Source organism: Eurosta solidaginis, chromosome 4 (assembly GCF_040869045.1).
Source record: "Eurosta solidaginis isolate ZX-2024a chromosome 4, ASM4086904v1, whole genome shotgun sequence".
Classification (NCBI taxonomy): Eukaryota; Metazoa; Arthropoda; class Insecta; order Diptera; family Tephritidae; genus Eurosta; species Eurosta solidaginis.
In genome coordinates, this window is record NC_090322.1 from 10566068 (window position 1) to 10576904 (window position 10837).

Consider the following 10837-nt stretch of genomic DNA (forward strand, 5'->3'; position numbering starts at 1 on the left):
CGGAAGACCCGCAAGATCAAAGAGAAGCAACGCGAGATGCAAAAGAACGGAGGAAAAATGTAAAACAACGCAAGGGAAGTTGAATAATGGGTGATTTCCTAATAAATTTCCATACAGAAGGTAATTAACCCAAGGCTTGGAATTTAGAGATGAGCTGAATGAGTTTTATGTGGATACCGAAACAGTTTAAAGTCCAGTTGCAACGCTGGCTGGGTTTTATTGTGCGAATGAACGGAAATGCTTTGGCTTATCAAATATTCATACACACATATTCAACCGTCCGAAAGTAAGATGAACTCGGATGAGGTATACTACAATAATACAAAAATGGCTACTTCAAAGAAGGTAGTTTTCTGTATTTAATAAGCTCAGCCTTTTCTCTCTTTATTCCCCCTGGTTTTCATCGTATTCATTCTTCTCTTCTTCTGTCTATCCTCAATAGTTTTCCTTCAAGTGAATCTCTCTCTCCATCTTTCTGTCTCTGTACCTGCTTAATTTTACTTAGTTTCATGGACCTAAATTATTATAAACGTCTTACGTGTTCCTATTACTAACTGTGTCCCACAAATAGCATATACCGTTATCGCATCTACAAGCTGCATATTCCCTCTACAAAGTTCTCAAACATCAATGAAACTTTCAAAGCCTAAATACGAATTCATGTGTGCATATTTATATGATTTGACCTGCATTTCATTATTTCACCTACTCTCGTGATGCGATCATAAAAGCATAAGACTTTTGTTATTGTTGCTTTTTTTGTGGGTGACTTTTTATGCTTAGTTAGATCTTCCTCTGCCCTCGATAACACTTCGTGGCACGAAAATAGTTTTATTATGTCAGCGATTTGAACCAGAACGTAATAAAGGAAATATATTACTTTTTTATTAGTTAACTTGTGTGTATATGTATATGTATGTGTACTGAAATATATGTAGATGTGTAAGTGCTTTGTGTATTAAATGCATGCAACATATATTACCTACAAATGTTTGCACATAATAAATAATTTTATTCTTCGCTGGAACAAATGAGTTCGCCACGCACAGGTATTGTAGGTACGCACAGTGGGCCGTTTGCGTAAGTTTGTGCACAAAAAATTCTGATAATATAAAATTAAAAACTTTCAGTAAGTAATAGATGTGTCCAACGTTTGATTTATTTACATGCTTTTCACGAGACTATCAAACTGTCAAAATCAGCTGATGACGTTCAAGTGACAACAGCTTGAATGATTTCAATTGAATTGTGATATTTTTTAAAAACATTTTTGGGATTAAAGTGCTCTGGTGGGAAAAGTGGTAATGAGAATGCTACGAAACTTCGGTTCCGCTTTCAAGACGTCGAAACTTTCCATTAATTTCTGATTGAGATTTTAGTTTGCAAAGCAACCAACCGGAATGACATTTTTTAATTTCTATTGAAGTACCTTGCACTAGGAATTTTAGACGGCTGTGACGTAAGTAAATTTTACGTTCGCGCAAAACATTATTAGATAAAAGCGGGAGAACTTTAGTTATTTTTTCAAATTCTAGAGTAGATATGTCCTATAACTTTTCGGTATCAGTTCGATAAATTTTGAATATTAAAACGATATTTTTTTATGAAAAATTTATAGCACGCCGAAAAAAATTGGTAGCACTTCCAATTACAATCGATGACTTTTCGATATCAATAGCTTTTTGCCAACAAATCGATTCGATTACAAATCAATTATACACCTATAGGATGCTGGTAAAACTCCGATAAAAAGCGGTACCTTTCGATAACAAATCAATTAATTTTTTAAAACATATGTATATTAAAGATTACTTTTCAATTAAAACTCAATAACTTTTTGATAACAAATTGTTAACTTTTCGCAAACAAGCAGAAAATTTTGATAACCAATCGATAGAACGTGCTTATAAAATTGGCATCACTCCGATAACAAAAAGATGATTTTTTGATTTCAGATCGATAGGTTTTCAATGAAAGTCGATAACATGTCGAAATCATATTGGTAAAAATCGATAACTCTTTGAAAACATTCTGAAACATACTTTTCTGTTAATAATCGATAACTAGTAATTACAAATCAATAAAATTTTGATAACAATATGTTTGATAACACGCCGATAATAAATAAGTAGCACTCTAATAACAAATAACATAAATTGACAACACTCTAATAATAAATTGATAGCTTTGGGATAGCAAATTAAAAACTTTTTGGGAATATATCGATAATGAATCGGCAAACATTCGATAACTTTTCGATGGCAATAATTTAATTGAAAATCAATAACTCGCATTTGTGAATGTATCAGTAAGTTTTCGACAGTTAATCGATAAATTTTCGACAGTTAAACGATAAAGTTTTGATAAGAAGAATTGAATAGAAAAACGATAACTCGCATTTAGTCGATAACACACCTATAACAAACAGATAACTCGGCGACAAGTTATGGATAACACGCCCATTACCCGTCGATAACAAATCGTTAACTTATCGATAACAAAACTTTAATATTTCGATAACATATCGTCAACACGCCGTTCGGTTTATTTCCGACTTCCGTTTTGACTTCAGTTCTGACTTTTTATCTTCTCTTTAATCCACCCCCCCTTTCCATTCTATTCCTTTTCTTTACCTTGGGCATTCCTCTCCTTTCTTTTTCTTTAATTTGCTTACCTTTCCTTTGCTTGTCTTGCCTTTGCGCCTTGCCTTCGTTTGCTGTATGATTTCGCTCCCATCAACCTTACCACGTACATTGTTCCCAAATTACGATACAGTGTAGTTATTGCATTTACGCTAACATTCTGTATACCCCAATCCAGCATACCTCTTCTAAAGACTACGCTTACGCTTGCACTTTTCTTATGCTTACATTCTGGGCACGCTCATACCGTAAGTAAAGATGTTTACACAACAACGAATCCATACGGTTTCAAAAATGTCTTGACTTCTTTTTTGATAACAGCTGCACCTCGCTCATTCCACTGTAAATTGCATTAAATTGAAATCCCAATTACGCGTAAACCATTTACATATGTACAATTTCTTTAATACTTTATATTCGTATTTCGTTATTACTTGTTTTTTTTTTTTCTTTATAAACTTGTGAAGCATTCGGATATCAATGCGTGGAATTATGCCACACTACAAATGTACCCATATATGTATATGTAAGTATGTGTGTGTATGCAAGTCCAAATAAAAAAATATCCACATAAATGTGTAATTTCTCAATTAATCTGCACTTGCGTCAAGCAGTTAGAAAATAACAGTAGTAACTGTCAGTCAAGGGTGCTGACAAATAAGCGAGTATTTTGCATTTATGTTTATAAACAAGATAAGTGTGTATGTAAGTATGCGTGTGTATGTATATCATGAATACACTTGTGCTAAATGATACCGGTATTATTCCACTTTATAGCGGCTGTTTTTTGGTAACCAAAAAGTAGGACAATAAATGCTGGAATGGCAATGCATTGAAAAATAATTTTTAGAGCTATGAAATGATTATTTATTATTAATTTAACCTATTAAATAGATAAGCACATATTGAAGAGACGAAAGAGTTTTCGGAAGGGAAAGTAACGAATACTGACATTTACTTAATTTAAATGCTATGTTTGGATATGATTTGACGTGATCGATGTTTTCTTATCGGAAAATAGTGTCACCCTGTTGGCTCTTCTCAGCTCTCTCGTGACTTTTTGTGTTTATTTCACAAAATATTTTCCACACAGTTAGAAAAGGAAACTGCGCGTTTGGCTGCACTCAGTAACGTTACGCAACACTACAAGCTGCACTAGAACTGAAAAGTAACTCCTAGAGGCATTCGAAGCGCAAGGACAAATCGATAACATGCTGATAAAAAATTAGGAACACTTCTATGAGATATCGAACTTGATAACTTTTTGATACAAAATTGATAACTTCTCGAAAATAAATCGATAACTTTTCAATACTTACTTACTAGCAAGCACCATTAAGGTACAAGCATCCATCTCGAAAACGTTTTAATATGACCACATTGAACCTTATAGCGTAACCCGGCCCACAGCTCCTACTTCCGTGCGTAACTTGGGGTCGCCATAGCCTCGGCTGCTAAAGAAGCAGGATTCGCACGGATAGGTAAGGCTGATAATTGGGTTGGATAAGCTATAAATTGCGACAAACAGCTCCTAGATTCATATTTTAGTCGCCTCTTAACACAGCCATATTTGCGACGGCTTCGTTCTAAGCCCCCTTACCCGCGGGGGTAAGGTTCGTACAACTCATCATTAAATCTTCTTCGATGCTCGCCGTCGCCACGCGTAGAGGTCCGTGAATATTTCGAAGAAATTTTCTCTCGAATACTCTCAGATCCGCTTCATCTGATGTTGTCATGGTCCATGCTCTGCACCATATAACAGTACGGGTACATAAGCGACTTGTAGAGCATGGTTTTCATTTGCCGAGAGAGAGCTTTACTTTTCAATTGTCTACCTAGTCCAAAGTAACATTTATTGGCAAGAGTGATTCTTCGCTGAATTCCAGTGCTTTATTGTTGTTTGTGTTAATGCTGGTTTCCAAATAAACGAAGTCTTTTGCTATTTCGATATTATGGTTGCCAAAAGTGGCGTGCTTGCCGAAGCGAAATTACGCAGGTACCTCGTTTATCCTCACTCACCATCAAACCCATCTTTTGCGCTTCTTTTTCCAGTTTGGAGTAAGCAGTCATAGCAAAAGACTTCGATTATTATCAGGCCGATGATGTCAATGACATCAACATACACCAGTAATTTCACGTTTTAATAGAAGAGTTAATAGAAGAATTAAGAGAATGAAGAAATCGTACGATATGGGGTCATCCTTTCTGAAACCACATTTAGTTTCGAACGGCTCGGAAAGATCCTTCCAAATTCTGACTGAGCTGATGGTGTTGCTCAACGTCATCTTGCACAGCCGGATAAGTTTTGCGGGGAAACCAAAGGCAGCTCCTTTTCGTGTTGTCGAAGGCAGCTTTAAAATCGTCGAAGAGGGGATGTGTGTAAATTATTGGTTCACGGTTTTTTTTTTTTTTTAAGATTTGGTGCATTTTGATAATCTGATGGTAAATTTAACAGGTCTGAAGCCGCACTGATAAGGTCTAGTCAGACGATTCACGGTGGGCTTCAATCTTTGCACAATACACGTGACAGGATCTTATATGCGATATTAATAAGGCTGATTCCGTGATGTTGACGGCTGCTTAAACAAATGCTATTTTAAACTATACATATTAACCTGGGTCGATTTGTGTGGACGAAAGTTAACCGATATCGCGCAATCGATTATAAAACTTTTGACAAAATAAACCAACAATTAGATTAGCAAAGAGAGATCTCTACATATCTTCTAATATATAAAATTCTTCTGTCACGGTTTTAGAGGCTTGACTCCTCCGAAACGGCTGAACCGATTCTCATGAAATTTTGTGAGCATATTGGGTAGGTCTGAGAATCGGCCAACGTTTACCTTTTTTTTGCTACGTGCCTAGGGTCTTCTGATCAAAACGTGGACCCGGGTACCCCTAGAATGTGTTTATACCATATGGATACCAAATGAAAGCTGTTGATGAGTGCTATAGCACAGGATAATTTTCATACTCCTGGGTGACTAGGGTCTCGAGATATAGGCCAAAACGTGGACCCAGATACCCCTAGAATGTGTTTATACAATATGGATATCAAATGAAAGCTGTTGATGAGTGATATAGTACAGAATAATTTTCATACAACTGGGAGGCTAGGGTCTCGAGATATAGCCAAACCGTGGACCCAGATACCCCTAGAATGTGTTTATACAATATGGATATCAAATGAAAGCTGTTGATGAGTGATATAGTACAGAATAATTTTCATACAACTAGGAGGCTAGGGTCTCGAGATATAGCCCAAAACGTGGACCCGGGTACCCCTAGAATGTGTTTATACAATATGGATATCAAATGACAACTGTTGATGAGTGCTATAGTACAGGATAATTTTCATACAACTGGGAGGCTAGGTCTCGAGATATAGCCCAAAACGTGGACCCTGGTACCCCTAGAATGTGTTTATACAATATGGATATCAAATGAAAGCTGTTGATGAGTGCTATAGTACAGGATGATTTTCATACAACTGGGTGGCTAGGGTCTCGAGATATAGCCCAAAACGTGGACCCGGGTACCCCTAGAATGTGTCTATACAATATGGATATCAAATGAAAACTGTTAATGAGTGCTATAGTACAGGATAATTTCCATACAACTGGGAGGCTAGGGTCTCGAGATATAGCCCAAAACGTGGACGCGGGTACCCCTAGAATGTGTTTGTACAATATGGATATCAAATGAAAGCTGTTGATGATTGGTATAGTACAGGATAATTGTCATACAACTGGGAGGCTAGAGTCTCGAGATATAGCCCAAAACGTGGAAAAGGGTACCTCTAGAATGTGTTTGTACAATATGGATATCAAATGAAAGCTGTTGATGATTGGTATAGTACAGGATAATTGTCATACAACTGGGAGGCTAGAGTCTCGAGATATAGCCCAAAACGTGGAAAAGGGTACCCCTAGAATGTGTTTATACAATATGAATATCAAATGAAAGCTGCTGATGATTGGTATAGTACAGGATAATTGTCATACAACTGGGAGGCTAGAGTCTCGAGATATAGCCCAAAACGTGGAAAAGGGTACCCCTAGAATGTGTTTGTACAATATGGATATCAAATGAAAGCTGTTGATGATTGGTATAGTACAGGATAATTTTCATACAACTGGGAGGCTAGAGTCTCGAGATATAGCCCAAAACGTGGAGCCGGGTACCCCTAAAATGTGTTTATACAATATGGATATCAAATGAAAGCTGTTGATGGGTGCTATAGTACAGGATAATTTTCATACAACTGGGAGGCTAGAGTCTCGAGATATAGCCCAAAACGTGGACCCGGGTACCCCTAAAATGTGTTTATACAATATGAATATCAAATGAAAGCTGCTGATAGGTGCTATAGTACAGGATAATTTTCATACAACTGGGAGGCTAGAGTCTCGAGATATAGCCCAAAACGTGGACCCGGGTACCCCTAAAATGTGTTTATACAATATGAATATCAAATGAAAGCTGCTGATGGGTGCTATAGTACAGGATAATTTTCATACAACTGGGAGGCTAGGGTCTCGAGATATAGCCCAAAACGTGGAACCGGATATACCTAGAATGTGTTTTTATATTATGGGTATCAAATTGAAGCTGTTGATGTGTGCTATAATACAGAGTAAGTTTTACACCGCTCAGTGACTAGGGTCTCGAGATATAGGCCAAAACATGGATGTGTGTGTATTATGGATATCAAATGAAAGCTGTTGCTGAGAGCTCTAAAGTTCATTGTGATATTCGATTTAGTCGCATCAACCTGGCAAAACTGATAAATATGCATGCAAAGCCGAAATAAAGACAAGAATTAATAATACCCACATACCTATTTACATACGTCCTATTCGATTTGCCTGAAATTTCGTATATAAATTTGCCTATATTAGTATTTACGATGCTTTTTTCCGAGAAGTATACCATAGGCGGGCTGGGAATGGGATTAGGACTAGGACTGGGACTGAGACTGAGGCTCGGAGTGGGACTGGGACTGAGACTCGGAATGAGACTGGAACCAAATACATAGCACCCTCTGGGACTGGCAATAAGAGATGAAGAAGAAGGAGAAAAACTTGAGAGAAGAGAAAAGAGAGAAGGAGACTGAGAAAGAGATAGAATGAGACGAAGATGGAGATGAAGCGAAAAAGACGGAGGGAGGAGTGAATAAAAAGATTAGGAAAAAGTGTAGAGGGGTAGGGCAGAGTTAGACGGAAAAATCTTATTAAAATATATGCAGATAGGCCAAATTTAGGGCAGAAGAACGTCTGCCGGGTCTGCTAGTAATTAAATACAATTCAAGCCTTTAAAGACCGTAATAAGAATAACAGATATTTAAGCAGTTATTTTAATAAACTTTACTTTCTATTTTTTGTTGTAAGTTCTTTCACTTTTAAGCCAAAGTTAGTTGCGTAAAGGAGAAATATTACAATTTTGCAGCAAAAGAATGGAAATTTCAAGTATAAGAGAAAGAATACTACGAAACTGCGCCGCGAAATTCTTTTTCGCCTCAAGTCGATTAAGTCGAAATTTTTGTAGCGCAACCAAAAAGAGGCGACAGGTCTTTAAGCCTTCTTATAATGAAATAAATTTTTAATAATTTACAATTTATTTTACACGTATTCATGCACACCGAATGACAATGACACGCGACCCAGTGAACTACTTTGCATATTTGTTTTTGCCACAGCGCTTAATCACAGTTACAAGCTGTATTTATTTAATCACTTTTGTTTTATTACAACGGTAACGGTTAGTATAGATTTTTTTAATTCATCTTTTTCATATTCATATAAATGCAAAAATTGGCGATTAAGCGGCCAACGAACCATTTTACTTTCACATTTTGCAAAGTTTCATGAATATTTGGACAAATCAAAAATATAAAAAATGAAGCCAAGCTGTCAACTTAACATTACTAATTTAATATGTTTTAAAAGTTTACTATTTTTAGGAGAACTTTAAATGCTTATGCAGAAGTTTTTTACATGGTTACTGCTCTGCGAGCAACTTCAGGAAAGCAAGTTCGTTTCTTAAGTCTTTCGTATCCTAGGCAAAAACACCCAGCGTTCGCGTTTTAAAGAATCAAATACAGTAAACATACATATAAAGACATAGCAAATAAAAGCTGTTTAATTGCATTTTTATGTTGCATTACAACCGGTCTACAAAAATTAATAAATATTGCTATGATTACATATGTAGACCAGAAAGTTTAAGATTTAAACCAAAATTTTCAACCGTGTACATATCAGCTTTTTTTTGACGTGAAATATACAACACGTGTGGATTCTGCAACCAAATATTTGAAACAATAAAAAAAATTTACGAAGTTAGTTATGCATTCAGTACATAAGTCTGAAAAAAACAGATTTAGGGATAATTAGCATAATTTAAATTTCTGAGTGTGTCATTTTCATCTATTTTTTTATTTGTTTCGTTTCAGGTTTTCCGCGAATTTCAGTACAAAATTTGGGAATCTTGCAAGAGAAAGCCAGAGTCTGGAGACTTAAAACATACTTCAGAACCCCATGACAACTTTCACGAGGGAAAAAATTTCGCTTGGTGGTGCAAGGATCGTGATCGTACTCAATGTGATAGAAACTTGAAAATTTAAGAAAAAAAAAAATTAGAAAACCATTTTTGCTAGGTAGTGTAAGGGTTGCGATGTCTTTCGATCAATTTTTGAAAGACTTGCCATTGAGCAACAATCTTTATACCTTATAAGTAGATGGGAAACCAATGGCAATGCTATAATTAAGGAAACAATTTTCGACAGGTAGCACGGATATGGGAAATACTTTGCCTGGTATAAATCCTTCACTATCACCTCCTTGTACTAGCTCGATGAATTTAGTCACCTCTTACGACAGACACACCTTGTCGCCGAAATACTCAAAGCTAAGTGAGTGCACATAAACCAAATATGACCAGAAAATCGTTGAATTAGGGGAATAAGGAACAGATAAAAAAGACAGGGATGACAAACGAGGGAAAAAATGTCAGCCATGAAGAGGGATAAGAACTGAGTTTTTAAGCGAATGCGAATTTCAAGAGCGAGTTTCAGGGCAAACGTGCATGAGCGTACTGAGGAAAGTGCTAATACGTTCCATAATTTCACTGGCGAACAAATATTTGGGTAAAAGGGAGGTGAGGTAAGGTGGAACTGGCCGGTCCATGTGTATCTCACATAGACTGAATAAACTTTTAGTGTTACCAGAAGTCTGTTTAATGACGAAACCCTAGCCAATATCAGGATCTATGTTATAAAATAGCTCCGTCCTCTTGTAAAATACTAGAAGCTTTCTAGGACCTATGCCACTGTCTGCTTCTATATCTGGTGGGTTTATCACTCCTAACAGCTGGAGTCTTAGCCTGGCGAGCAAATTTTTGAGCGAAAAATTAGAAATTCAATAGCGAATTGCGTTGAAGTAAAATACGGCAGGCGAATTTTAGCCCACATATACTCTCGAGCTTCCGCGCATTGTTTCAGACGAATGCCATTTCTCTAGCTAATTTTGAGTTTTTTATGCGAACAAAAGTGTTTAGCGAATTTCACCCGTGAATTTAAGAGAAACGGAATTTTGTGGAAAAGCGAATTTTCAGTCTAAATTTTAAAGGAGAATATGCAGTCAATTTCGCTGGTGAATTTCGGGTAAACCTTTCTTATGTAACTCAAATATTTAAGCGAATTTATGATACTTTCTTGGGTAACTGCAAATTTACTTGTGCTCTGCGCTGGCGAATTCCTAACAAATTTTTGCGCAAGAAAATGGAAATTTAATTGCGAATTGCGCTTATTAAAATAAGGCAGACGAATGTTAGGCCAAAGATTACGTCGAATTTAAATGCAATTTCTTGAGCGAATGCGAATTTGCTGCTAAATATTTTAAGTAAATTCGGTTCCGAATTTTGCTAGCGAATTTCGGCCAAAGCTCTCTTATGCAATTCAAATATTTTTTTAAACCTTTTTTCCTTCAATTCCTTTTCAATCCTCTTAACAGCAATGCGAACATCATGAAATAACCGTTAAAGCACGCTCATTAATTCCTAAGACGCTTTTGAATGATTTTTTGCTTTCGTATTTTACTTTTCGTTTTTTTACTTAGTCAGAATTCTTGTCGCCTCGAGCTAATGATTTCAGTGCTCTCACCGCACCGCAGCTCCATCGCTAAATTTTTTTG

General features: G+C 36.4%; 1 long non-coding RNA gene across 1 annotated transcript in view; it reads left to right on the forward strand.

Annotated features, from left to right (window-relative positions):
- Positions 1 to 10127, forward strand: part of LOC137248997 (uncharacterized) — a 178099-nt gene extending 167972 nt beyond the window's left edge. The window contains exon 3 of the long non-coding RNA XR_010952232.1: positions 9100 to 10127. This is a non-coding gene — a long non-coding RNA (uncharacterized lncRNA). The remainder of the gene's footprint in view (positions 1 to 9099) is intronic.
- Positions 10128 to 10837: the final 710 nt, after the last annotated feature.